The sequence below is a fragment of the Pan paniscus genome, chromosome X (genome assembly GCF_029289425.2).
Source record: "Pan paniscus chromosome X, NHGRI_mPanPan1-v2.0_pri, whole genome shotgun sequence".
In the NCBI taxonomy this organism is placed as follows: Eukaryota; Metazoa; Chordata; class Mammalia; order Primates; family Hominidae; genus Pan; species Pan paniscus.
In genome coordinates, this window is record NC_073272.2 from 33,992,883 (window position 1) to 34,020,060 (window position 27,178).

The window sequence follows — 27,178 nt, forward strand, 5'->3', positions numbered from 1 at the left end:
ATCTGGATGGTGCCTCATGAACAAACTTCAAAAGGAAATGTTGATGTGAGAAGATTCCTATGGTTCTGGTAAGACTCTACATCCCCCTCCCCCCAGGTCTGTGGAATAATGTAGATGCATATAAACAGTACATACATGGCATCAATTGTTATAACCATATATATGTGTGTATGTTTCAATTGTATTAATAAGATTTTTTTATATACTCAGCACCTAACACAGTGTCTAACACATTTTATATCTTCCAATAAATGAATGAAGCAAATGAAAACATCAGTAAACAGAAAAAAACAGGCATTTTATTCAGTTTAATTTGAGTGGTGTTTGGTTGTAATATCTGACAAAAGTTAGTGATATTTAATGGTTTAAAATAATGTAATGTGTAGTTTTCCCCTTTAAGTTTTGCCCTGTATCTTTTGCTATGGTCTGTCAGCTATAATTTGTTCAATCTTTTGTGTAGCTTTCTTCCCAGTCTTACAAGTCTAATTGGGGAAAGTAAGGGAATTAACAATGATCAAAAGTCTATTCTTTTTCTAAACATTCACATATCTTTGAATCTCTACAGGAATCCTGGAAAAGAGGATCATTTTGCAGAAAAAAAACATAGGCTAGAGTTTCTGAACACCTTGTCCCAAAGGTACAGCCAGAGTTTGAATCCAAGTCAGTCTAATTCCAAACATAGATCTTTTCCTCAAACCATAACATTTTCAAGAACTGTATTTTAACATTTCTTATGATCCCTGCCAACTTACTCACAATATTATCAGTAGCCTAGACATTCACTAAATGCCAACTGTGAACAAGTGAAGCCTTTAAGACTTGGATGGTGTTGAAGTTCCCTGGTGTGATATTTCAGTTTACTCAGTACCCACCTGAATGAATGCTTTGAAGAAAATAAACAAGTGAAGCTTAATCAGCTAAGTAAATGTTTGGATAAAAAAATGAAGCTTGTTTAAATAAGAGAAAGCCCTTATTCTTCTCTGATCTACTCATTTAAGTCAAACAATTACCATAAAGCCAATTCTCAAAATTATGTTTTCTTTAATTATTGAATTGGGTTAGTACTGTCTTTTGACCCATTAGTCCAAATACACACATGCACAGCTACACAAATATATATATATATATATATATGTATGTATACATACATAGAGACAATCTAAAAAATACTCTAACTGACAAGATGGAGATGACACTAATTTATGCATATATCAGGGCAATTTCAATTTCTGCATTTTAATAGCCTATCTCTGATATTTGCAAACTAAGAGCTTCATTTACAGACTATACTTGTATCATGAGTTCCCAAACTACAACTACAAATGTTTAAATATCTTTTTAAACTGAGTGTGCACGAATGTTTTTTATCAGAAGCATTATTTAAAATAATTACTATTATCTTTTAAGTAGCATCAGGCTTTGGAATTTGCTAGGAACTACCAACAAATACCTTCTCTTAAAGATACTGATCAGGGAACTCCAAACATTCTTGCTTATGTATCCCCTAAAAAGACTCTTGAAAAATGAGTCAACCCTTGCAGATTTAAAATCCGCATTCGAAATGTACTTTTCATTCTTAAATGACTGAAAATAATATAATTTGAGGGACATTGTAAATATTGATATTTTAAAACTAAGATACATGCTTATGGCTGAAAAAATCTTATTGATCACCTGGTATACTTTTCTTAAACAGTATGTATATACAATGAGTGTTTTTTCCTGTTACTGTAAGTCCTAAATGTAAAAAACAAACCTTTTCAATTGAGGTATTGTTACAATTATTAACGTGCAATTGACCAAAACAATATATGTATATTATAAAATTTGATAAACATAAAAATAAAATTTTATTGAAAATACATCTCTTAATAAGATGGATGGGTATTTAACAATTTATACACCTTCAGAAGAATATAAATTATTTCTAGAATTGGAAAGGCTTCAGCATCAATTCTATCCCTAATTTTTGTCTGTATAGATGTAAATGATGAAAAATCTTATTCAAATAAGTGAGTAGAAAGAAACGGAAGGAATTGTATTATAGTAGCATTGCTTAATCATTTGTGCTCCTGCTATGGCATATGCTAAAAGTACAGGATGATTGTTTACCAAAATGTATTTTCAATGATCTATCGGCTGACAACTTATCAGGTCTTCTCTTCGGGTTCAGTTGAAAGCAAAGAGTTAGCAACCACTCTTCTTGCAAAAAGCTATGTTGCCCAGTCATGAAAGTCATTCATGCTTCTTTTGTTTGAAGCCTTAGTAAGATCAGAGTTGGATGAAATATAAGGCTTTTTTTCTTAAATTGGGAGAAGTGGTTAGAAAAGGGAAGTGGTTAGAAAGGAGAAACAGCCTGAGGTCTTGACTACAGATGTCTTTTTTTTTTTTTTTTCAGGCAATTCAGTTTTCAGGAAGAGTACAAAATAAAGTAGAAGATCTAGAAATAAATTCCCTTAAAACTATCTGTGCCTACTCCTTGGAATGCCTTCATGTACTCACAGGTTACTCCACTGTGAGGACAGCTGTTTTAAGAAATTTGGAATCATTACCTATGACAAGAAATATAAACTGGCACATCAGAATCTCCTGATAACTTGTGTGTCCACTTCCTCAGTTGTACCTCACAGCTAAATAGTTATCTGTTAAACCAAGAGAAGTTGCAGTTCTGGGGGCAATAGCCTTATTGGTATTTCTGCCTGAATATAATTCTGAACTCCCTCTTTTCTACCTTCTAGGCTTTGAGTTCATTTATTTCAGCAGCAAAAGATGTCAGGAGCAAGAGGCAGCCCCACATAGTGTAGATTCATTGAATAAGGGAGCCAAACAGTGATTTAGAAACAACATTGCCAGTAACTATCTGATTAGCCTTAGGCAAGTTTCTCAACCTTCCTGAATCTGTTTCTTCACAATAACTCCCAGTCTGGCTGCACCTTCGACTCACACAAAGATCGTTAAAGAAATACTGTTGTCCAAGCATCGCCCCCAGGAATATGGATTTGATTCTCTGCTTAATTCTAAAGTGAAGGCAAAACAGGAAAAGTCAAAGTTAGAATCATTATCCATATAGTCTTTCAACAAATATATAATAAGTGCCTATCACGAGCAGTGTTGCAAGTTTTCTGTGTTAAAATATCTACAAATTATACTTCTAAAGAAAAATTGAATGCTACTTGAATAAAATAAATGATACATTTGAGCTTATCAGTCTTGAAAATCCTTTGTTCAAAAACGATGCAAAGTAGAGAGGGCAATTTAGTCTACAAAAACTTTTATTTAAAAAAACTGAATAAATAGCACAGACACATCCAAAAAGTGTATAGCATGGAAAAATGCAATAATGTATAGCACAGAGACACCCCCAAATTTGTGTTGTTTATCATGTTGCATCATGGTCTTAATTCCACATTTCATGTAGCAGAATGTATCCCTTCATTTTGAGATCCACAAGGACAAAAGGGTTGCACAGTTCCCCTTTTTCTGCCTCTCGGAGATCTTAAAAATGAATGATAAACAATTAATTCTACCCAGGATACCAATGAAAATCTATTTTCTTTTCTTTTTCCCAAACAAAAACCTCAGAAGGAAAGTAAACTGACCTTTTAAATGAACAAGATCTGACATGATTGAGCTAACCCAAGAAAGAAAATTCCCCTCTGAAGTGAATAATTTTTTAATTAAAAGGTGAAATCTGACACATCACACTGGTTTTGTTATTATTGTTGTTTTCTTCCATTACTCTCACACTCGTAAGAAAAAAAATGAGTGTATTATATATGACTGTGTTTTATAGATGCATATATTCTACTCTATCCATTTCAGTCCATCTTTTCTTAATGCATTTGTCCTGTCACTTTTACTCACTGTAATTCAATTTTGTTAGGAAATTTAACTCGCTGTTTTATGCTTTATATATTTCACCTGATGCAAAATGGACTACCTGATTGATTCTGCATTTTTAGTCCACCTTTGAATTTATAGGTAAAGATCAACAATTAACTTTAAGCATTATGCTAAAAAAATCTTAGCCAGAAGGATTGCTTCCTGAAAATGATTTAATTTGTATTTTTCTTAAATATAATAAAACGCCCTGATAAGAAGTAATCAACAATTTTGATTCTAGTTTTCCATTTGATTTGAACATGTACATTATTTCAGCATGGTGGATGATACATATCTACAGCTTGAAATATGTGCATTGGGAAGGTTTTGTTGAATGCTAGATTGCTGTTTTGCTGTAGTTTGATTTATTTGTGTGAGTTATTAGCTTGATATTGGAAAGTAACTAAAATTTGAATATATGATATCTTTGCTTCTGAAATAAATATAGCGATTGAAAATGGACCTTTTATGAACGTTGAGTGGGGCAATTTCTGGCAGGTGGGGAAGAGAGAAAAGAAGATTCATTGTATGAAAGCAAAGCAAATACACATAAAACTTGTAATTTAACGGAACATATCAGCAGATGTGGTTCTCAGAATGACTCTTACATTTACATTAATGACTATCTAAAAAGAATTAGACAGCACTGTGAACTTTCTTTTTCAAAATTAAAAGTTTTTTTAAAATAAAGAAGTTCAGATTTTAGCATCAACTGACCAAAGCATAAGGGGCCATCCAAGAAAAAAATAATCTGAAGCACTTTCATAAAACGATGTTACAAATCAATATTTTAGACACTTTGAAGATCATCTCCTTGCTTTTCAACCTTCACACTTCCGAGACAGGGGATATATATGTTTATATCATCTCTTTTTCTAAAATAAATCATTTCTGATTGAGCATCTTTTACAGAAGAGCCCACTGCAAATGTCAATTTTTATAATTGACCAGACCATACTTGTGGGAAAAATGAAGGGACAAGAGTAGGAAGGTCATTCAGGGTCACTGAATACATTTCTGCCACAGGAAAGCATTACATCTTTTGCACTTTATTTCTTCAAGCCATTCCTTTCCAACATCTCATATCCCTGTCCCCCCAGAAAGTTGGAGTCACAGGTGACACAGCTGGGAAAACTTTCTTTATGAAAAGATTAACACATGTTTTAAAAAGAGATACATATGTATGTCAAAATTATTCCAGAACACTGTTCTCAGAAGGGCAGTAACTGCAACCAAGTTAGTTTCTGCTATTAAAACAAAATGTGAAGCTCATGGGGAAATTTCATCACAATATGCTGTCTATGAATTAAAAATCCATTTAATCTAAAGCCTCCAAGAAACAAAGAAGACTTGTTTTTTATTTTTATAGAAGACAACGTACAACTTTTTAACCACTAACCTAATTTTTTAAACCCAAACCAGAATTATTATTTTTTTTCTTTTTAGCTTTCAATCAAGCACAATCAAATTCCTGGAGAAAAGATGGGAAAACGGCATAAAACAAAGCACGAACACGGTATTTAAATCCAAGTTTGCCACAAAATGTAAATGTATTTCAGTAAATGTTCTATAGGATTTGTAAACAATTGAAAAGCTGTTATTTCTTTTACAACTGCAACATAATAAACATTATAATAATATACCTTTCTGGTAATGATATAGAATTTTTTATTTGGTGACAAATAGTTCTGCCAAAAGACAGATAAAGTAAATCAAATGCAGGCATAACATCTATATTATGTAAATGTGTGTAGTTATTACTAGTGGAGATTAATATGATTTATTACGCTTATAGGTCATCTGTTTGACCTTTATAGTAAAATGCCATTTCATATCCTTCTTACATATTGTTATTATTAACCTCCATTAGTCATATATTTTTGTAAATACCTTCTCTAAATCCATTATATATTTTAAAACTTGGTTTATGATTTATTTTGCTCTATGGAAGCTTTAAACTATCAGTTAATTCAGTCTGCCAATTTTATGTTTTAAGTCTTCCAGGCTTCCTGACTTACCAAAAATCTGTCTCCCATGAAGCTTATAAAGTCCTACATTTTCCTTTATTGTTTATATGAATTTATATTTCTAGTTAGCTCCTTAATCTAGTAGGACGTTTTTTTGGTCTATAGTTAAACTTATAGGTACATGAATAGTCAATTACGAGACACTATTTATTAAGTGAAATAGGCTATCCACACAGAACTAAAATATCCTATCTTATTTAGAGTTTTCCTGGACTGTCACTTTTAAACCACTAACCCATTTCTCTAGCCTTATGCCAGCACACTGTGGTTTTGATCACAATTACTTCAAAGTATAGTAGAAATCTGGAAGTGTATGTTGCTGCCATAATATGCTTATTAATAAAATTGTTTCCAATTTATACACACACATACATGCACACAATTTCCTTCTATATAAACTTTAAATTACATCATTGCCTATTTCCTTTGAAATTATATTGCCCCCAAACACATCAAAAGCATTCTGATTATAACTGTATTAAATTCAAATGTTAATTTGGCAAGTATTGCAAGTTTAATGACAATAAATCTTAAATCCTAAAACAATCCTACGTAGTCAATTTTTGCTTTTCTTATGTATATTTTTATGCTTTTCACCTATAGGGTCTACAATTTTTATTCCTCCTTAATTTATACATTGTCATCAGTGTGAATGAAAGATTTCCATTTGCATTTATAGTCATTAATATGAATAAAAGCTATTATGTATCTATTCATAAAGTATTTTTAAAATTATTTCACAGATTTTAAAATTGAGTCTCCTAGGTTTTCTCAGTGCACAATAATCCTATTTAACAATAATTTTTCTTCTTTAAAAATATTTCTTCTTTCCTTTTGAGGTTATCATTACTATTATTATTTTAGAGGTGGAGGTCTTGCTACTTTTGACTTATTTCATGAGCTAGACCAAGCAAAGCAAATTTGAAAACTTAGAAAAATAAAAATTTGATAATTTTTAATGTTGACAATGGTGCTTCTTTACTAGGGTGTCAGCAAACTACAAAAAAAAAAAAACAACTTTGTTTTGCAAACTTTGTATTTATAAAATTTTATTGAAAGCACAGGCACACCTACTAATTTAAGTATTGTCCATAGCTGCTTTCAATGCCACAACTGCAGAATCAAGTAAATGTGACAGAGACTATTTGGCCCACAAAACTTAAAATGTTTACTATCTGCCCCATTACAGAAGAAAAAATGCAGATTTCTCTTTATCCTTCTCCTTCCTTTTACTACGCAGCAGGCATACTTCCAGGATTTTTTTTTTCCTATATAACCACATATTATTTCCCCAAAGTTATTAGGAAGTAGATGGGACTTTCCAGCCCCATTTCACATTGGATAAAACTGAGGTATGAATAAGCTAAGTCACCTGCCAAAGGTCACGTGGGTGGCAAATATCTTCAGCAAAATTTTGACCCCAAAAGCCTATGAGTTCATAATTGTGCAGTAGAACCCTTTCATCTTTGGTCCCATAGCACTTATCATACTGTATTGTTTTGTTACATTTTTTTTTATTATACTTTAAGTTCTAGGGTACATGTGCACAACATGCAGGTTTGTTACGTATATATACATGTGTAATAGACTGTAGCTATATGTAAACATACCAGCTTTCTTAGATGTTACTTCCTCATAAAGACCTCCCCCTAGACCAGTGATTTTCAACTAGGGATGATTTTGCTCCCCCAGGGACATTTGGAACTGTCTAGGACAAATTTGTGATTAAAGAAGAGAGTACTATTGGCATCTAATGGGCAGAGGTCAGTTGTGATGCCAAACATCCTATAGTGGACAGGGCAGTCCACCACAACAAAGATGTATTTGGCTCAAAACGTCAGAGATTGCGAAACATTGCCGTAGATCAATTGTCATCTTCTGAACTTTGACATTTACACATGCAACTAATTGTACAATTATTTAACATCTGTACACCCATTCACTGCTTTCACCACTAGACTGAAAAAGTCCATCAGAGACCACATATGTTTTGTGCAATGCTATACCGCCTGTGCCTTCCGCAATAAGTGACACAGCAGACACTCAATAAGTATAAGCTTAGTGAGTGAATAGTGGATAACTTAAAGTTTTATAGTGTATACATGGGACTGTCAAGAGTCTCTGTGTTTCATAAACATTGTCGTCGTATTCTAGCTAACCATATTTAAAATTACATATATAAATATATATATATATATTTCACCACAAGATTTTTATGGTGGTGCTTTTATCCACAGTTATAACTTCTTTAAGAGATATTTTCTATCATTAAAAAATAAATTTATGCCTATTTACTGAAGTATTCGTGAAAAAAGTCCAACTGACGAGTAGGTTAGAACATTCGAAATCTTCAGGTTTTGATAGTTTTGTTTTACATCGGTGTTAAAGATTTTTAACTGGCTCTTCAACATTCTCTAAGTAGGTAGGGCTGGCTCTAGGCAAGCACCTGAAGTATAGAGTTAGCTTCAGGTCTGCCTAACTTTTCTTACCTTTAGGATTTCCTGGTACCTTTATCCTATTTCTCCCAATCCCATCTTCTGCTCTGTACCTCTCTTGTTGGGAAATAAGACTCAGAATCACAGACTCTTAGAACACAACAGGACTTTAAGGCCACCTCTCCTAATCACCCAACTGATACATAAATTCCCATGTGTAACTCCCAGGTCCCAATTTTTCATTATCTTGCCTATGATCAGGTATCATAAGTGCTAGAAAACACACTATTAATTGAGGCACCAGTTCCTGCTTTTGAAAGTTCTGATATTTAGATGGCTTTTTGTTGAGTCAAATGTCACCCCCCCACTTTAGCTTCTATCGAGAGACTGTGTACCTCTTGGAATTATTCAGCACAAGTGTAAATTTTTGTGTCCGTAACAGTCCTTCAAACATTTGAAGACAACTATCATCTCTCTTCTTCTCCCTGCTAAACTTCCCTAGATCTTTCATTACCTAGATGACACAGCGTCGAGGCTTCTCAATGTATGAACAACTAACTAACTTCCAACTTTTCTCTGACTGGTTTAAAATCTCTTGTAAGATTTGACTGTTTATTCATTACATGAAGGAACAGCGAGAATAAGGGGATATGGTTCCCTCTATTCTTTCCTCAATGCATATTTGTTGAATACTCTTTGCCAGGAGCTATGCTAGGTCCCGGGAACACAATTTTGGGCAAAATAGACAGATTCCTTTCCCTCTTGCTGCTTATAATACAATTGTCCCTCAGTATCCATGGGGAATTGGTTCCAGGATCCCCACGGATAGCAAATCCACAAATGTTCAAGTGACATATAAAATGACATAATATTTCCATACAACCTACACACATCCTCCTATATACTTTAAAACATCTCTAGATTACTTATAATACTTAATACAATGTAAATGCTATATAAATACTTATTACATTGTATTGTTTAGGGAATAATGACAAGAAAAACACCTATAAATCATCAGTACAGAGGTAGGCATTCATTGTTTTTCTGAATATTTTTGATGCATGGTTGCATTCACAGATTTGTAATCCAAGAATATGAAGAGCCCCTGTACCAGGTAAGAGGGACATTGATGGAAACATTACAGTTAAAACTGAGGTTACAAATATGACAAGTGTTGCCTGAAACTATGAGAGCATATAATAAGGGGGCCTCTATTTAAAAGTATCATCTCACATAATCCTCACAATGACCCAAACATGCATTTTCACCTTAAATATCAGGAAGCAAAATTGCACAGGTATTCTTAATATGGATGCAGGGTCTGGGCCTCAAGAAGAATCCCTGGTTCCTTCACTCTATGAGGGAGGTATGATACCCAAGACTCAAAGCCAAGTATGCATAGTCTTAACTCATAGTTCCTTCTGACACCATGCTTTCTACCACAGGCTAGGATTCAGAGTCAGCCATAAAGATCCAGAAATGAGTAAAACATACATCTGGTTAAGGGGAGAAGGCTTAATTGCTCTCTAGGTTGCCAATATGAAATGAAAAAGAATGGCTAACCACATCTCTCAGCATTGTCAAAATAGCCAATGAACAGAGAGAGTATTGCAAAGACCCCCAACTCAATTCAGACTTCATTTCTACCTATGTGGAATTGCTGCAGCCAGAAATTTAAGTAAATATTACTTAAATTTAAGAGACATGTACCTAACTCTTAAATGGATGTCCTCAAATGTAAATATCCATTTAAAATATACAAGAATTACTGTGATATAAAGTAATAATTGCTATGTATCTTTTACTTTTGTTGTCCAGTGGCCTTTAGACTCTGGATATATGTTAACTGGCATGGCTACTTTGGAATATTTACTCATATATGTAAACCATTACGGCCTTAAGGACTACAGATACAGCTTCTTTCATATTAATCAACTATCTTTCAAAATGTGTACCGCAGGCTGTTCTCAGAATGGAGCTAGATTTGAGCCATTAGCAAAGGTCTACAAAGTAAAATCACTGTTACTGTTAACTTTTATTTTTCTGATTAAACATGGATATCATTTGGATATGCATCCCCGCCCAAATCTCATCTTGAAATGTAATTCCCAGTGTTGGAGGTGGGGCCTGGTGGGAGGTGACTGGATCATGTATGTGGATTTCTCATGAATGGTTTAACACCATCCTCTTGGTGCCATCCTCATGATGATGAGTGAGTTCTCTGAGATCTGGCTGTTTACATGTGTGTGGTACTTCATTCTGTCTCTCTTGCTCCTGCTCTAGCCAGGTGAAGTGCCTGCTCCCGTTCTGCCTTCTGCCACGATTGGAAGCTCCCTGAAGCCTCCACAGAAGGAGATGCTGCTATGCTTCAGGTACAGCCTGCAGAACTGTGAGCCAAGTAAGTGTCTTTTCTCATCCATTACCCAGTCTCAGGTATTTCTTTATAGCAATGCAAGAAAAGATTAATATAACACAACACACAGACACATGAATAAACTCATAATACACTAATTAAAACAATATTTTGAACATTATGAAAATATGCCAACGTAATTTTATGAATGTCTTTCGTATATCCTTTCAGGGATTGGACGTTCTTTCTAACATACCTCTTACATATTGTGCATTAATTTAAAAAATAAACGCTTTATGGCTTCACCTCTGCCTGTGTATTGATGGTGCTTTTAGTGTTTCACCTTTGCTGTTCCGCTAACATATCCTCAATAAATCGATCCCAAGTGCCAGAAAGCAAATAACCCTTTATTTTTTGCACATTTAGAATGTTTCCCCAAAAAAGGAGGGAGACGGCAGATATTAGAGAGTGCCTACCGCGTGGTGTTCAGTCACAATAGGCCCTTCGATTAATATTTATTCATTTTGACATCCCAACTTGTTCTAGTCTGTGATGGGGTCTTTAACCTGGCATCTGTGGATGGGATTAAGGGAGGTCCCAGTATCGCAGGAATTATATTACATAAGGTAAATACCTTTGCTTTGTGAGTCAGGTGTTACATTCCATTTCACAGTGGAAGATTATTGAGATCCAGCAACATACCCACATCATTGATAATTGGTAGACATGGGGTTGTATACCAGCCCTGTGTTACTCTAAAACACATGCTTGCTTCAACATGCCACACTGCCTTCTTACAGAGCTGTGAAGAAGTTGAAATCGCGAAAGCTATTAAAGATCAAGGCAGATAAACTTCATATTATGCAGCCTTCTTGTGAGTATAATTTTCAATTATCTCCAGTAACCTTAACTACATACAAAACTATCATACATCAATGATGGATACAGAATTAATCTCATTTGAATCAAATCTTTGAAAGAATTTCAACTGTTTGTATAATTTTGAAAACAAACTTTTTTCAATTGAGGCATAATTTGCATATAATAAAGTGCAAAAGTCTAAGTGTTTGGATGGACGTGTTTTGACAATTGAATGTATCTATGTATTCACCACCTGAACAAAATAGACAACATTTCCATTACCCCGAAAAAGTCACTAATGCCTCTGTCCACTCAATTCCAACCCTCACCCAGAGGTAACCACTTTCTTAATTCTATTACCGTAATTGAGTTTTGCTGTGCTTTAACTTCATGTAAATACCCATATTTGTGTCTATGACTTTTTGCTCAGCATAATATTTTTGAGATTCATTCACATGGTTGCTTTTACCGTTGGTTTTTCCTCTATTCACTGCCAAGTAAAATTCCATTAATGGTTTAACAGAGGCATCAACTTTTTGTGAGGTAGTGAGGGAAGGAGGAGGGAATGACTGCATTTCATGTGATACGTAAATGGAAAGAAGCACCTAGCTACACAAAGAGAAAAGGAAGAGCATTCTAGGTCTAAGAACAGAGAAACACGTGCAAAGGCCCTGAGATGTTTTAGAAAGTGAGGAAGCACTAATATGATTATCCTATATGGATTGAGAAAGGTTGACTTAAGAAGAAAATGGAAAAGATAGAAATATAATAGATTCATTATGCGTTGTAATCCATTGTATTCTAAGCCATAAGAAAGAGTTGGGTGTTCATCCTAAGAAGATAAATCCATGAGGGCCTTAAGCACAGAAATGCCTTTATCTAGCTGACATTTTGAGAAGATCCGTTTTGCTGTGGTGTAGGATTGAATAGGAAGAGAATAACAACAGTAGTGAGAGAATGTGACCTAATCTGGCAAGAGGGCAGAGGTGACCTGGCCTAAGATGGGGGAGATGCAGAGGAAGAGAAGGCAAATTCAAAATAAATTTTTGGAGACAGAAGTTGCATTGCATTACTTGCTTATAGATTAGATATAAAATGGGAGATAAATGATGGAATCATGTGGACTCTGCTTACCAATCAAGTAGATAAGAAGAAGATACTAATGTGAAATAGATGAGGGCTGGGGAAGAGGAAAGATTTTAAATAACATGTCAAAGCTGCATGTACGGCAGCCAATGAATTGTGTCATATGCTCAGGTGAACAAGCAGGTTTGGAATCAAGAGAAATATGGGATGGAGAGATAGAGGAGTTATTCAACTAAAGATGGCAGTGAAGTCCGTAAAAATGGATGCTATCACCTAGGAGGAGAGTGAAACCAGAAACCCTAGGATTGAAGGTATAGTCTCAAACTGTGACATACCTACCTCCGAGGAATTTGGAACAACTCACTGGGACACAAAAGAAAACTGTGAATGCTTCTATTTGTGTTTGCATTTATATTCATTGATTTCTATTTTCACATATGTTTACATGCTTAGTCATATTCATATATGATTTACAAATAAATGTACATTTTTTGGGAATAAATGTGCTTATAAGTTTTGGTTCAATTAGAAAGCAGTCTTGAAATTTTGAAGACCATTGCCTTAGAGGTCAAGAGGCGGAGGAGGAGCTAGCAGAAACAGCTGAAAAGAAGAAGCCAGTGAGCTTCAACAGAAGTTATTGTTTCAAGAAGAAAGGGAGTATTCTGTTGTTCCCTCTTTCTACCTGTGCAGTTGTGGGAAATGTGAACTCATAGTTTGTCTCGTGTGGTCCTGTTCCAAATGCCATACTTGCTGGAAATAGAGTGCAGAGCATCCATAAAACAGTCTATAAGACTAAGCATATATAAGGCTGCCAAAGAAGTCATTTGTTACTATCTTCCCATTCATTTTCTCAAGTCTAGTTCTTCTGCTGGCCTGTGGTTAGGGGGTTTATTCTGAGTATTTCCCTGTGTCTTTAAAACTTCACATTTATATTTGACGGTATTCCATGAAATCATTAGGTTACTTGTCAGGTTTCAAATATTACATGAACTATTTTGGAAAAAAATGTACATTTCGGGCACATTTCCAGTCCTAAACAATATAAATTATAGCCAAGTATGGCATTTAGCCATTAATGCTGTCTTTCACTTCAGTAATGTAAAGAAATAATAGGCTTATGACAACTTGGATAATACATTTAAGCTTCTACATTATTGCTCCAGATATAAAAAAAAATTTTTACTTCACAGTGGTTCTACCTTGAAGAAAGAAAACCAGGCTCCAGATATAAGCCTGAAACTTTCCTGAGTTTCTGACTTTTGCCAGCCATTTCATCACACTAACAACATAAACCTTAAATAGTTAAAACAAATGTAAGGCATTGATGTTATATATTCAAATGGATATACCATGGAAAGAAGAACCTATTACCGAATATTTAGTTTGCTTCAGGCTTCGCAATCATTACAGATTCCACATTTAATATATATGTGCTGATTGAGTTGTCTTCATTATTTCTTATAAAATATCTCCAATGTTCAATCTATTGATCATGTTGAAAGAAAAAGGGTTTAGATGAGCTGTACACATACTTATATACTCTCGGGATCATGATACAACAAGACAGGTGGCCGGGCGCGGTGGCTCACGCGTGTAATCCCAGCACTTTGGGAGGCCAAGGTGGGCAGATCACGAGGTCAGGAGATCGAGACCATCCTGGCTAACACGGTGAAACCCCGTCTCTACTAAAAATACAAAAAAATTAGCGGGGCGTGGTAGCCAGCGCCTGTAGTACCAGCTACTCGGGAGGCTGAGGCAGGAGAATGGCGTAAACCCGGGAGGCAGAGCTTGCAGTGAGCCGAGATCGCGCCACTGCACTCAGGCTGGGTGACAGAGCGAGACTCCATCTCAAAAAAAAAAAAAAAAAAAAAAAAAAACAAAAGAGAAAACAAGACGGGTGACTTTGAATTTTAATGAACAAGTTAGAACCCTCCCCCAACATCTGGTTTTAAATGCTATTACTTTCGGTATGTATTGCTTATCTTAATGAGTATGATGAGCTTAAATATTAGCTTATCTTCGGGTCCCTCTCTTTTTTATTTTAATTTTTGTGGGTACACCGTAGGAGTATATATTTGTAGGGTACATGAGATGTTTTGACACAGGCAGGCAATGGGTAATAATCACATCATGGAGAACGGGGTATCCATCCCTTCAAGCATTTCTCCTTTGTGTTACAAACAATCCAGTCACACTCCTTTAGTTATTTTTAAATGTACAAGTAACTCATTATTAACCATAATCATCCTGTTGTTTGATCAGATCAAATAGTATGTCTTATTTTCCCTGTAGAATTATTTGGAAATTTTCTGTTTATGTTTTCATGAGCTTTGGGATTTGGGGAAGAATTTCAGCATTTTTGACTTAAGATATAGTTGGTTCACTTAGCCCAGCAGTGAACTTCAGGGGGTCAATAGCATGCAAATATGTATTTAAATATTAAACATTTTTGTTTCTGTTAACATCAAAAATTTATTGGACATTTAATCTTTTAACAGAAAATATCTCATGGTTTCATATGAAAAGTGGATGTTCTTCACATTTTATTTATTTCAAATAATTTACATTTATTTTTACTTATTTGAATTGGAAAATATAAGTTGTATATATCACGTATTATACAACACATTGTATTGAAAAATGTGGAATAGCTAAAATGAGCTAATTAACATATGCATTACCTCACATACTATTTTTTTGCGGTGAGAACACTGAAAATCGACTCTCTTAGTAATTTTCGATAATATATTATTATTAATTATAGTCACTATGTCATACAAAAGATCTCATGAACTTATGTCTCCTATCTAACTGAAATTTTGTATCCTCTGACCAACACAGCCCTTTTGTATCCTTTGATTTTAAAAAAAGGCATTGTTTAATTTTAACAGTGTCAAGACTTTTAATGATACCAGGTCCTGAAAATGTCAGACTGTGTTTCCCATACAGTTTCTTTAGCATGAAAGGGGTTGTATGCATTTGAAATATAGTAGTTGATGAACATCTTTTAGATTTTTCAGTAGAATTAAAACTGGATGATAAAAATTCAGCACATATCAACTATATTCCAAAAATCAATAAAAGTGCCTAGGAGAAACATTTAAAAGGTTAAGGAAATTAAGAAAATGGATAATAAGATAATTTAAGAAAAATTATCCAAAACTTAGAAGTAAAACAAAAGATGATTGTGTGTGTTTCAAAATAATGGTAGCGTTGTTTCCTAACAAACTCCTCACACCCTCACAAGAGCTTCAATATTTTCAGAGTAAAGCAACTCTTACTGTTTACTATTAATTTGGGCCCACACATGTTACAACGCTATGAAGTTCAATGCAAATTTTAGAAAACTGATATGATGTAAATGACTTTTTACCCAGTAGAGGATATAACCCCAAAGGCTGTAGGGTATCAACGAGTTTAGTATCTTATTCACTCATCTTATTCCAGAATACTTTTTAAAAAATTCACTGATTATAGAAGCATTTGTTTCTTGTATTCTCTTTTGAACCAGTTTTGTCTTCCTACCAGCTCTCCAATTACTGTATTAAATAAAACCTACCATGAGTTCACTATGATTTACATGAAAATTATGTTTCTTCATAAAATTTCACTTTGCTGATAGGTGGTAGAATTATGAATTTTCTTTGTACTTTTCTCTATTATTCAAAATGTCCCCAGTATACTCTGAACAAAATTAAACATTTAATTGGAAAAAATACATGCTATATGAAAATCTATTTAGCTTCGTGTTGCCTTAGGTATGCAAGATGTTACATATCATACAAAAAAAATCTAAGCCACCAAAGATAAAACAGTTTTGCAATCAATAGTGTTTTTCCTTTTCTCTTCCATCAGCAGCACAGCGATGTACAATAAGGAAATAAAGTAAACTTTAGAAATATGAAATGTGTATACGTATTGACGTGCTTATTGTGAATGTGATGAGAAAGGCAAGTCAGGACAGTGAGAGTTAGGTTCATTACACTGCATTCTCACACTATAAATGAAAGAGTAGCAAGTATTGGCTAAAATTCAATAACTTCCATGGCCAAGATACATACTATAATTTGAACATTGATTCCCTTTGAGAAGCTTTCTCCTGAGGCACCATCAAGACAGATATCATAATTAGTAGTTCAGCTAGGGGTTGGACCACAAATGTCAACCTTAACAAACTACAGAACACCCTCCACATTTGCTTCAGCACTGACAGTTTTGAACACTCCCTGGTGGCCAAACTCACTTGTTTTCACCTTTGAAATGAGTTAGTTTTCACTGAGTGCTGTTGGGTACTGAGCCACTAGCAGAAGTGAGGATGTGCGGTCTGATGACTCACGGTTGCACGCCACTAAATACTGCCAATTACACACATTTTTCCCCTTGCAAACTTTTGGGGAAGGGGGAGGGGTGTGAAGGAGGAGGGGTGTGAGCAGCTGCATATAAGGAGTGCCTATACTTTCTTTCTTTTCTTTTCTTTTTTGAGACAGTCTTACCCAGGTCGGAGTGCAGTGGTGCTATCTCAGCTCACTGCAACCTCTGTCTCCCAGGTTCAAGCAATCTTCCCGCCTCAGCCTCCTGAGTAGCTGGGACTATCAGCAAGTGCCACCACGCAAGGCTTTTGTGTGTGTGTGTGTGTGTGTGTGTGTGTGTGTGGGTGTGTGTGTGTGTGTATTTTTAGTAGAGGTGGAGTTTCACCCTGTAGGCCAGGCTGGACTCAAACTTCTGGGCTCAAGCAATACTCTCGCCCCAGCTTCCCAAAGTGCTGGGATTACAGGCTTGAACCACCATGCTTGGCCAGGAGCACCTATAGTTTCTACCTCAAAAACATAGCCCCCATACCTTTCCACAGATTATATTGTTACTTTTGATATTGAACTTCTTTTCATTGTAAAAGCCTGGAGAAAATTTAAGGCTGTTTATATATCTGTTTTCTAAATCAGCACACCAACTGTGAACTCTGCACTTTTGAATTGGGATGAGAGAATGGAAAGAAAAAAGGTTGGGAGAGGAGCGGAGCTGGGAAGAAAGGTGATCTCTAGTCCTTTTTCCTCCACTCCCTGCTCCAGCTCACTTTTCCAATCAGTTTTTATAATAAGCATTATTTATTCTCCTACAAAAGTCTCAAAGTTTACTAGTTATAAAAAACTCATGATGCTTTATTAAATAGGGTAAATTTGACTTTGTAAAGCAAAAATAACAAAATACGTAATTTGTAATTTTCAAAATATACACATGTAATTTGAAATTACACGTAATTTCATATTATGCATGTGTGTAATGCAAGCACATATGTAACACATGTAACAATACATATGTAACGTGTTATATATGTAACACGTTACATATGTGTTGCATACACATGCACGTGTTAGGTAACGTGTTTTACATGTCACATGTAACAATCAATTTCACATGTAACATCAATTACATATGTGAAAACACACATATGTAATCACACACATATATAATTTGAAATTTTTCATAGCCACATTTTTAAAAGCAAAATGAAGTCAATTTAATTATATATCTTATTTAATCAACTATAATAAAACCATAATTTTAACATGCAATAAATGAGCATTTACTTCCTTTTTGGTTCTAAGTATTCAAACCCTGGCATGTGTGTTATACTCAGTGCCCATCTCAATTAGTACTAGCCGCATTTTAAGAGCTCAGTATCTTATCTGGCTAGGGGACACTGAATTGGACTTTGCAGCTCTAAAGAGAGACCTCACATTGTGATTTTTATTGTCAGGCAAATTTCAAAATTATTTCTCTGCTTGGATGAGGCACCACGTCTCACTCCTTGCAAATACATCACTCTCACTACCAAATCCTGGATTAGTTCAGTGTTGATGTCATATTGTTATGAGCTCACAACACCTGTAGCATTCACACAAATAGGATACAGTGGTTTACCCCTTATCTGTAGGGGATACATTCCAAGACTGCCAGTGGATGTCTGAAACTGCAGATAGTACTGAGCCCTATATAAACTATATGTACTTATGATAAATTTTAATTTATAAATTTGGTGCAGTTAAGAGATTAAAAATCATGAATAAAAATAGAACAATTATAACAATACATTGTAATGAAAATCATGTGAATGTGATCTTTCTTTCTCTCTCTTAAAATATCTTATTGTATTGTAGTCACCTATTTTCAGACAGCAGTTGACCATGTACATTATGGCTACATCATTACCACCATCTGTGGTTTTCCTTTAAGGGTGAGACTATTTATATGCAAATTCAACCCCCCCCCTAACAAGGAGGCCATATTTAGATTACCTCCTGGAAAGTTACTTAACTCTCTGGAATTTGAATTTAAATAAAGAGTAGACTTCTTATTTCATTTTGGGTTTTGAGAACTATATCAAGAGCTCAATATCCTGTGAATGAAATACTGATCATGCAAACACAGCCAAAGATTGTCTAGGGAAAATGCTGAAGGGAACTTTCCAAATCCACTATAGTTCTTCTTTCTTACCATTCCATTTATGGGCTGTCCACTTATTCCCTGGCATCTGTCCTGTGCCCCTTTCTGATTGTAAGTACAGTCAACAATGATACAGGCAAAGTCATTCGCTTATCTGTTTCTTTAAGACTCCAGTGCAATGATACGATTAGACTTCCAAATTCTCATAAGTCAAAAGGTACAAATCCCTGAAAACTGCTGAATGAGTATTGAAGTGTTGGCAGTTACAGCTTATGATAGAATTTTTATTTTCAAAAGAGAAATTTAATTCAGGGATATCACTATACGTATATCCTTTCATTTCCTTTTTGGGAACTCTATAAGAAGCCATACTTGTTTCATTGCTGGATCTCTTATTTCCCGGAATAATACTTGTCACACAGTAGGTCAACAAATATTTGGTTAATTTATGTATTGAGAGAATTGCTTGGCACAATTCAACCCTCTCAAAGTTTATGCAGGTGAGCACCGTGCAGTATAGTCTCCTTTGGCAGCAAGAGCTTAATATCTGATTTTGAGAGAGCTGAGAATGATATGCAAAACAGCATTAGTTTCTTCCCCATATTTGTAATTACAGTAATGCTGTCTTTTAAAATAGGACTCCTGAGTACTTTATGATCATAATAAATCCATCTTAATTGCATTCACTGCTTTATTTTCTTTTTTATTTCTTTTGAGACAGAGTCTCACTCTGTTGCCAGGCTGGAGTGCAGTGGCACGATCTTGGCTCACTGCAACCTCCACCTCTCGGGTTCAAGCGATACTCCTGCCTCAGCCTCCCAAGTAGCTGGGACTCTAGGCATGCACCACCACGCCTGGCTAATTTTCATATTTTTAGTAGAGATGGGGTTTCGCCATGTTGGCCAGGATGGTCTCGATTTCTTGACCTAGTGATCTGCCTGCCTCGGCCTCCCAAAGTGCTGGGATTACAAGCGTGAGCCACCACACCCAGCCCACTGCTTTATTTTCAAGCATAAAACATATACAACACCTTCAGATGGATGCTAAAGTAGAAATAAACTGTTTAAAAATGATTGTCATGTGGTATGTCTGAGAAGAAAATAAGCATCACAGGATCACAAAATCTGTTAAATATCTGTCTCCAATCATGACTTGAAGTTGCACTCTTTCAAGTATGCTAAACTGCAGTTTTCCTTTAAAGTTCAAACCATAATTATAATGTAAAAACCCAGGAAGTATACAGCAAACCGTAAGTATCCTAAACAAACTTAAATCTTGAAAAGTGCAAATCTCATCCCCAAAAGCCTTTGCTCAAACACATTCTGCAACTGTGGTTTATAGGCTAAAACACAGACTTGTCTGTGTGTACCATGTAATGTCCTCTGCAAAGTTTTCCTAACCTACCTGTCTAGCCCATGCAATCACCCTCCATCTGGAGGCCTGGGATCCCAAAGCTTTTGCCACTTAATATTGGTTGCCATTCTCCAAGCTGGCTTTTCCAGACTGAGGTCATCTCTTCTGTTTCTATAAAACTTTTGAAATACAGTTATTATGGAATTTTTTAAAACTATTATGCTATATCATAACTTTGAGGTTTATGTATCTATCTCTCCCTGCACTAGACTGGCTTTCTTGAGTGTTGGAAATATGATTGATTCCTTATTCCCTCACATAAAGGCAGGCATCTGCCTCCCTGACTGAGGTAGGGTCACTGCACAAGTAGTATTGCTTTCCTCACTGTTGAAACTTTTGGTCTGCAGCACTGTCCTGAAACTTAAGAAAACTATGTTGAATGAGCCAAAGAAGGCTGATATTCAGGGAACACTAAATTTTAAGGAAAAGCAGTTTTGCCTGTAGGGAACCATGTCTTATGGTGGGGTTTTCTCTTGAGGGTATTCTGAAAGGGAGGCAATTACTAAATCCTTGGCTATGATCTTCAAAGGGCTTCTGCCCTGTGGAAACCAAGAGGCTTTCTTAGAGACCATCAGCCCTTGCTATACACAATCCAATGCTCATGTCCTCCATTTGACAGCTGCTTGCTAAATTCCTCCGTCACCTCAGTAACCTATGTCTTAGAGTGATACAGAATCCACCAAATCTATATATCAAAAAGAGATTTCCATGAGAGTAACAATGTAATTGAAGGCACTTCTTAAATTATGAAGTGCTTTGTTATGTTATGACTACTGCTATTATCATCAACAACCCTAACATCATCTCTAATAACAACTCCTTTTAACATCCTTCTTTTAATACACTATGGGTCAAATTATAATTATATTAATAAATATGTTATGTCTCAACTTTACTGATGACAATATAAAATAAGTTTAATTAGAGCTCTACTCATAACTAAATAACATTTTTATGAATAAAAGAAGTTTCATCTTCATCACTTAATATATTTAAGGTCTCTTAGGAAGACCTTGTCCTGTAGTCAGTGGTATTATTCTTTTTATTAGTTTCCTCAAGATTTATTAGGCAGAGCAGTGACTTAATGTTTTTGGCTTAACATTTCTAACTTCTAGCTGATGAACAGTAAAAAAATATGGTGTTTGAATCCCAGATTCTTCATTTATTAGCTTTATGGTTTGGGATAAAGCATTTAAACTTTCCGAAATTTTTGTCTAAGAGTTATAAGAATACCTTTTCTACCTATCTTGCTGGGAGTATTTGAAAATCACATGAAGTCACATTCTTGGTAATTTTTAAAACAGCATGCAAAAGCAAGGCACTAAACCAACTTTATAAATTATTGCAATGAAATAAATCTTGTATTACATCTTTCTGTGTATATTCTTGTAAAGTTGATTTTGTACTATTTTCCAAAAGTATTAGTTTTCTGAACTGGCTTCTTAATTTTCTAAAACTTATACTTCCTTACACTCACCATATTACAGCCTTGTGACACTCAACCAGAAATCACCCAACACACACATACACATACAACTGTATTAGTCCCTTCTTGCATTGCTATAAAGAAATACCTGAAACTGGGTGCTTTAAAAAGAAAAGGGGTTTTCTTTTGACTTACAGTTCTGCAGGCTGTACAGGAAGCATGTCACTGGCATCTACTTCTGGTGAGAGCCTCAGGAAGTTTACAGCCATGGTGGAAGGCAAAGGGGAGAGCAGGAAAGAGGTGGGGGTTGAGGTCTCATACTCTTTTAAACAACCACATCTAGCATGAACTAACTTGTCACCAAAGGGATCATTCAGGAAGGATCCACCCACATGATCCAATCACACCTACCAGGCCCTGCCTCCAACATTGGAAATCACATTTCAATATAAGATTCGGAGGTGATAAACATCCAAACCATCTCTCTCTCTCTCTCTCTCTCTCTCTCTCTCACACACACACACACACACACACACACACACACACAGTCGCAATTAAAACAAAAAATCTGTGAAACATCTATTTGTGATGACTGCTGGTATTTTCTATTTTGTTTCACTAAAAATCAAAGGCCGGTGTTGATCCACAAACTAAGTTTATGATTCACAGTTTGGAAAATGAACACTAGCATACTAGATTTAAAAAATGAAATTAACCAAAACAAAACCAACAATAAAATAAAAAATGTCCTCAGCATTATTTTGTGCCACTTCTTTCCATGCATCCACACGCTTACCAAGAGTTCCTCTCATCTTGTCATTATCATACCACAAGTTTTTCTGACACCATCACTTTTCAACGTTTTCTCATTTTCATGGATTTACAATTCTCTCCCTTATTTTCATATCGCTCTCTCTATGAAGCTTTCCCAATTCTTCTGGCTAGTTACTCTTTGGGTTGCCTCTGCTCTGACTCGTCAGTGGTGTACCGACCTCTATTATATCTATTAGATGCTATTTTTATGGCTTAAATGTCCATTTGCTAATTATACCACTTAAATGTTTCAATTGTTTAAATGTCCATCAATTTCAGCAAACCTTGGATTATATGTGAATAGGTTAGGATTGTATCAATTTCAATATCCTGAGCACCTAGCATAGAGCCTGACACAGAGCAGCTCCAAAAGTAAAAGTTTTCTGAATAAATGTGTTGATTTTAAAGGTTAGGTGAAATGTAGAGAAGTGTCAAAGTACACAAGATGTTCAGGTTTTCTAAGATAAAGGTAATCTCCCTGGTGTGATTCTGTCCTGCACAGCTGTTCTCTTGAGCAGTGGTCCTTTATCATCATCTGCCTTCTCTCCCACCTAAGTGCGTCCTGCCACCCGATGGACGATGATGGACATGAGTCCTCTGAGGCCCCCAAACTATCTTTTTGGTTGTGAACTAAAGGCCGACAAAGATGATCACTTTAAGGTGGATAATAATGAAATTGAGCAACAGTTATCTTTAAGAACGGTCAGTTTAGGGGCTGGTGCAAAGGATAAATTGCACATTGTTGAAGCAGAGGCAATGAGTTACAAAGGCAGTCCAATTAAAGTAACACTGGCAGCTTTGAAAATGTCTGTACAGCCCATGGTTTCCCTTGAGGGCTTTGAAATAACACCATCAGTGGTCTTACGGTTGAAGTGTGGTTCAGGGCCAGTGCATGTGAGTGGACAGCATTTAGTAGCTGGGGAGGAAGATACAGAGTCAGAAGATGAAGAGGAGGAGGATGTGAAACTCGTAAGTCTATCTGGAAAGCGATCGGCCCCTGGAGGTGGTAGCAAGTTTCCACAGAAAAAAGTAAAACTTGCTGCTGATGAAGATGATGATTTTGATGATGATGATGATTTTGATGATGAGGAAACTGAAGAAAAAGCGCCAGTGAAGAAATCTATATGAGATACTCCAGCCAAAAATGCACAAAAGTCAAATCGGAATGGAAAAGACTCAAAACCGTCAACACCAAGATCAAAAGGACAAGAATCCTTCAAAACAAGAAAAAACTCCTAAAACACCCAAAGGACCTAGTTCTGTAGAAGACATTAAAGCAAAAATGCAGGTAAGTATAGAAAAAGGTGGTTCTCTTCCTAAAGTGGAAGCCAAGTTCATGAATTATGTGAAGAATTGCTTCCAGATGACTGACCAGAGGCTATTCAAGATCTCTGGCAGTGGAGGAAGTCTCACTGAGAAAATAGTTTAAACAATTTGTTAAAAATTTTCCATCTGATTTCGTTTCTGTAACAGTAGATATCTGGCTGTCGTTTTGATAATGCAGAATGAGAACCTTCCCTACCATGTTTGATAAATGTTGTCCAGATTCCATTGCCAAGAATGTGTTGTCCAAAATGCCTGTTTAGTTTTTAAAGATGGAACTCCACCCTTTGCTTGGTTTCAAGGATGTATGGAATGTTATGCTAGGACATAGTAGTAGCAGTGGTCAGACATGGAAATGGTGGGTAGACAAAAATATACATGTAAAATAAAAGTATTTTAAGAAAGTAAAAAAAAATGATAAAGATAATCACATTAGAAGATTCATCTCTTGGATGCAACAGCTAGGGTAGCCTCCCAAGCCCCGTGTGGTAGTAGTCAGTATCACTACTATGGTTTGAATGTTTTTCCCTCCAAAACTGATGTTGAAATTTAATTGCCATTGTGACAGTATTAAGGGGTGGGAGCTTTAGGAGGTGATTAAGGATTGAGGGCTCCACCCTCACGAGTGGGTTTGGTTCCCTTATAAAAGTGGGAGTTCAGCCCCCTTTTGATCTTTCTTGCCCTCTAATCGTCCATCATGTGATGACATATCAAGTAGGCCCTCGCCAGAGGCTGACACCTTAATGTTAGACTTGCTAGTCTCCAGAACTGTGAGCCAATACATTTTTGTTCATTACAAATTATTACCTAGTCTTAGGTACTTTGTTACAGCAGCACAAAACGTATTAAGAGAGTTACCTACTTATCTTTTCTGAACATCATTACAATTCCATTTCAAAATTTCTGCTCTTAATGATATCCCAAGGAGACTATAAAATATTTCAATAGTTCAGCCACTCTTCAATGAAATTATCTTGCGTGGTCATGTACTCGTTAAATTGCCCTGACCACTGGTTATGAGATTAAATTTGAAAGTTCCTATGAACTATCAGTTGAGTGAATTTGCTTATTATAGCATATATCTTAATCATATGTTCATAAGCCTCCATTAAGCCAGGCTGCACAGTTTATTTTTTTAACAATTGCATTGTTTTAAAGTTACAGTTGTTTCAGCAATCCATTACTAGTATTTAAAAGTACACACATTGTCCTTTTGTAAATACATACAACAGCCATAAATTATTAAAAAAATAGAAATTCAAGGATAAAATGTTTGAAAAATGTGTTATTTAAGATTAGCAGTAAAATTGGATTTTCAAATAAATCCATGTTAACTAGGATTTACAATACAAGCCTGTACTATTAGTTGTAAAGCCAGGATTTTGAGAACTATGCTGCCACATTAAATTTATTCATTTTCACAGCCTGCAGACATTTTAATGCCTGAGTAGCAATAAGAACAAATTACCAAAAAAACTTTTAATAGGGTATAATAAATTAAGACTGAATGGTAATGCAAACGTGGGTACAACAGGACAAAATTATGAATCTCATATAATGACCCAACAACATTTAGAGTGTGGAAACGACGTTGGTATTCTGGGATATACGACCACGGTTAATCCTAATTGTTTTTCCCTTGTCAAACAGAAATTGCACATCAATCTCAAAGTATTACAAACTGTTCATTACATGCAAATGGTTATGTTCTGCAGGCTCTCCAAGGGGACTCAACCTTCTTTACAAAAGGAGCCAGGCTAGAAGCAGAGTTTCTCTAATGACAGTAAGTATCCATTAGAGTTCCTCATATATAAGCAACAGAGACTGCCTCTGATTCCCAAAGTCAGGTTTTCCCAAGTCAGACTAGGTATCCCAGAGGTGTAATGGAGGACTGTCAATTAGGGGGCAGGAAAAATAACAGCTGGAAAAACAACCCACCATTTGTCCTAGGCCAGATCCAGTACTTTCTGGAGTGTTTACTTACTGCCCTTTGCTGTAGACGTTGTGCCTTAAGACGTTGAACTCATGAGACTGTGAGCTCATAAAGAGAAAAGGAGCTCTTAGTCAGCTCTGTATTCCTAGCAGCAAGCAGTATCTGCTTTGCACACAGTAGGATCACAATATATGTTTGTTACATGGGTTCTGGTATTTAACATATGCTCCAATGGGTAAGAGAACAGGGCCATCATATTGTTAAAGTATCAGACAATGTGAAAATTTTAAGTGCTCTGTACACAGAAGAGGTGAAGGAAGCTCAGTGTAAGAGAGAATGTTTTGGCTATGAAAAGCAAGGACAAACTTGGAGATCATTTGTCTCAGGTAATACAATAAAAGTATCATTTTTAAATTTATTTATGTATTTATTCATTCTACTGAATATTACATTTTCAATATATGAATCAATTTTTCTGTGTACCGAGGTATATTGGTGATCAAGAAAGACCAAGTACCCAAAATATGTTCATTCTAATGGAAAAGATAATAAACATGAAAACACATACTACAGTTTCAGCAAGTGACAGTGTTATGAAGAAAGTTAAGCAGATCTCCCAGAAAGAGTTCAATTTTGTGTGTGTGCATGTGTGCGTACGTGTGTGTTTTCTTTAAGATGGGGGAGTTACAAAAGGCATATCTGTGAATATAAAATTAGAGCACAAATATATATAAAGGGAAGTGTACAAAAATTCTGAGAGGGAGTAGATTGGGACATGGTGAGAAACTGGAGATAGGGTAGAGCCCTCCGGTAGAGAGAAAAGCAAATTTAAAGGTAGAAACAAGCATTCTAGGGAACAGTAAGAAGGGATGTGAGAAGAAAACACCAAGATCAATATGGCTGGAACATCGTCCTTGCAAAATATTATTTCATGAAAATTACTTCTATTAACTTTAATCTTATATTTCATTAAATGACAATTTCTGCTTCTCATTGCTTCCATAATGATGGTGCGCAGTTTTGTTTTGATTTTTTCTATTTGGAATTTGCAATCAGCATTCTTCTCATTTTTTGTAGTCTCTTACTCTCTTGATAATTTCATGCTCTAAGAACGGGAATCCCTTAGGGATGACATGTTTATCCTGCATTTTAAGCAGTTCTTTAGCGTGGTTGCTACAGTAA

At 35.5% G+C, this 27,178-nt stretch overlaps 1 protein-coding gene and 1 pseudogene across 1 annotated transcript in view; one reads left to right on the forward strand and one right to left on the reverse strand.

Moving 5' to 3' along the window:
- Nucleotides 1–27,178, reverse strand: part of DMD (dystrophin) — a 2,218,635-nt gene that overhangs the window by 1,062,956 nt on the left and 1,128,501 nt on the right. The gene's annotated exons all lie outside the window — the stretch shown is intronic.
- LOC103785959 (nucleophosmin-like) lies at nucleotides 23,323–24,210 on the forward strand (annotated as a pseudogene).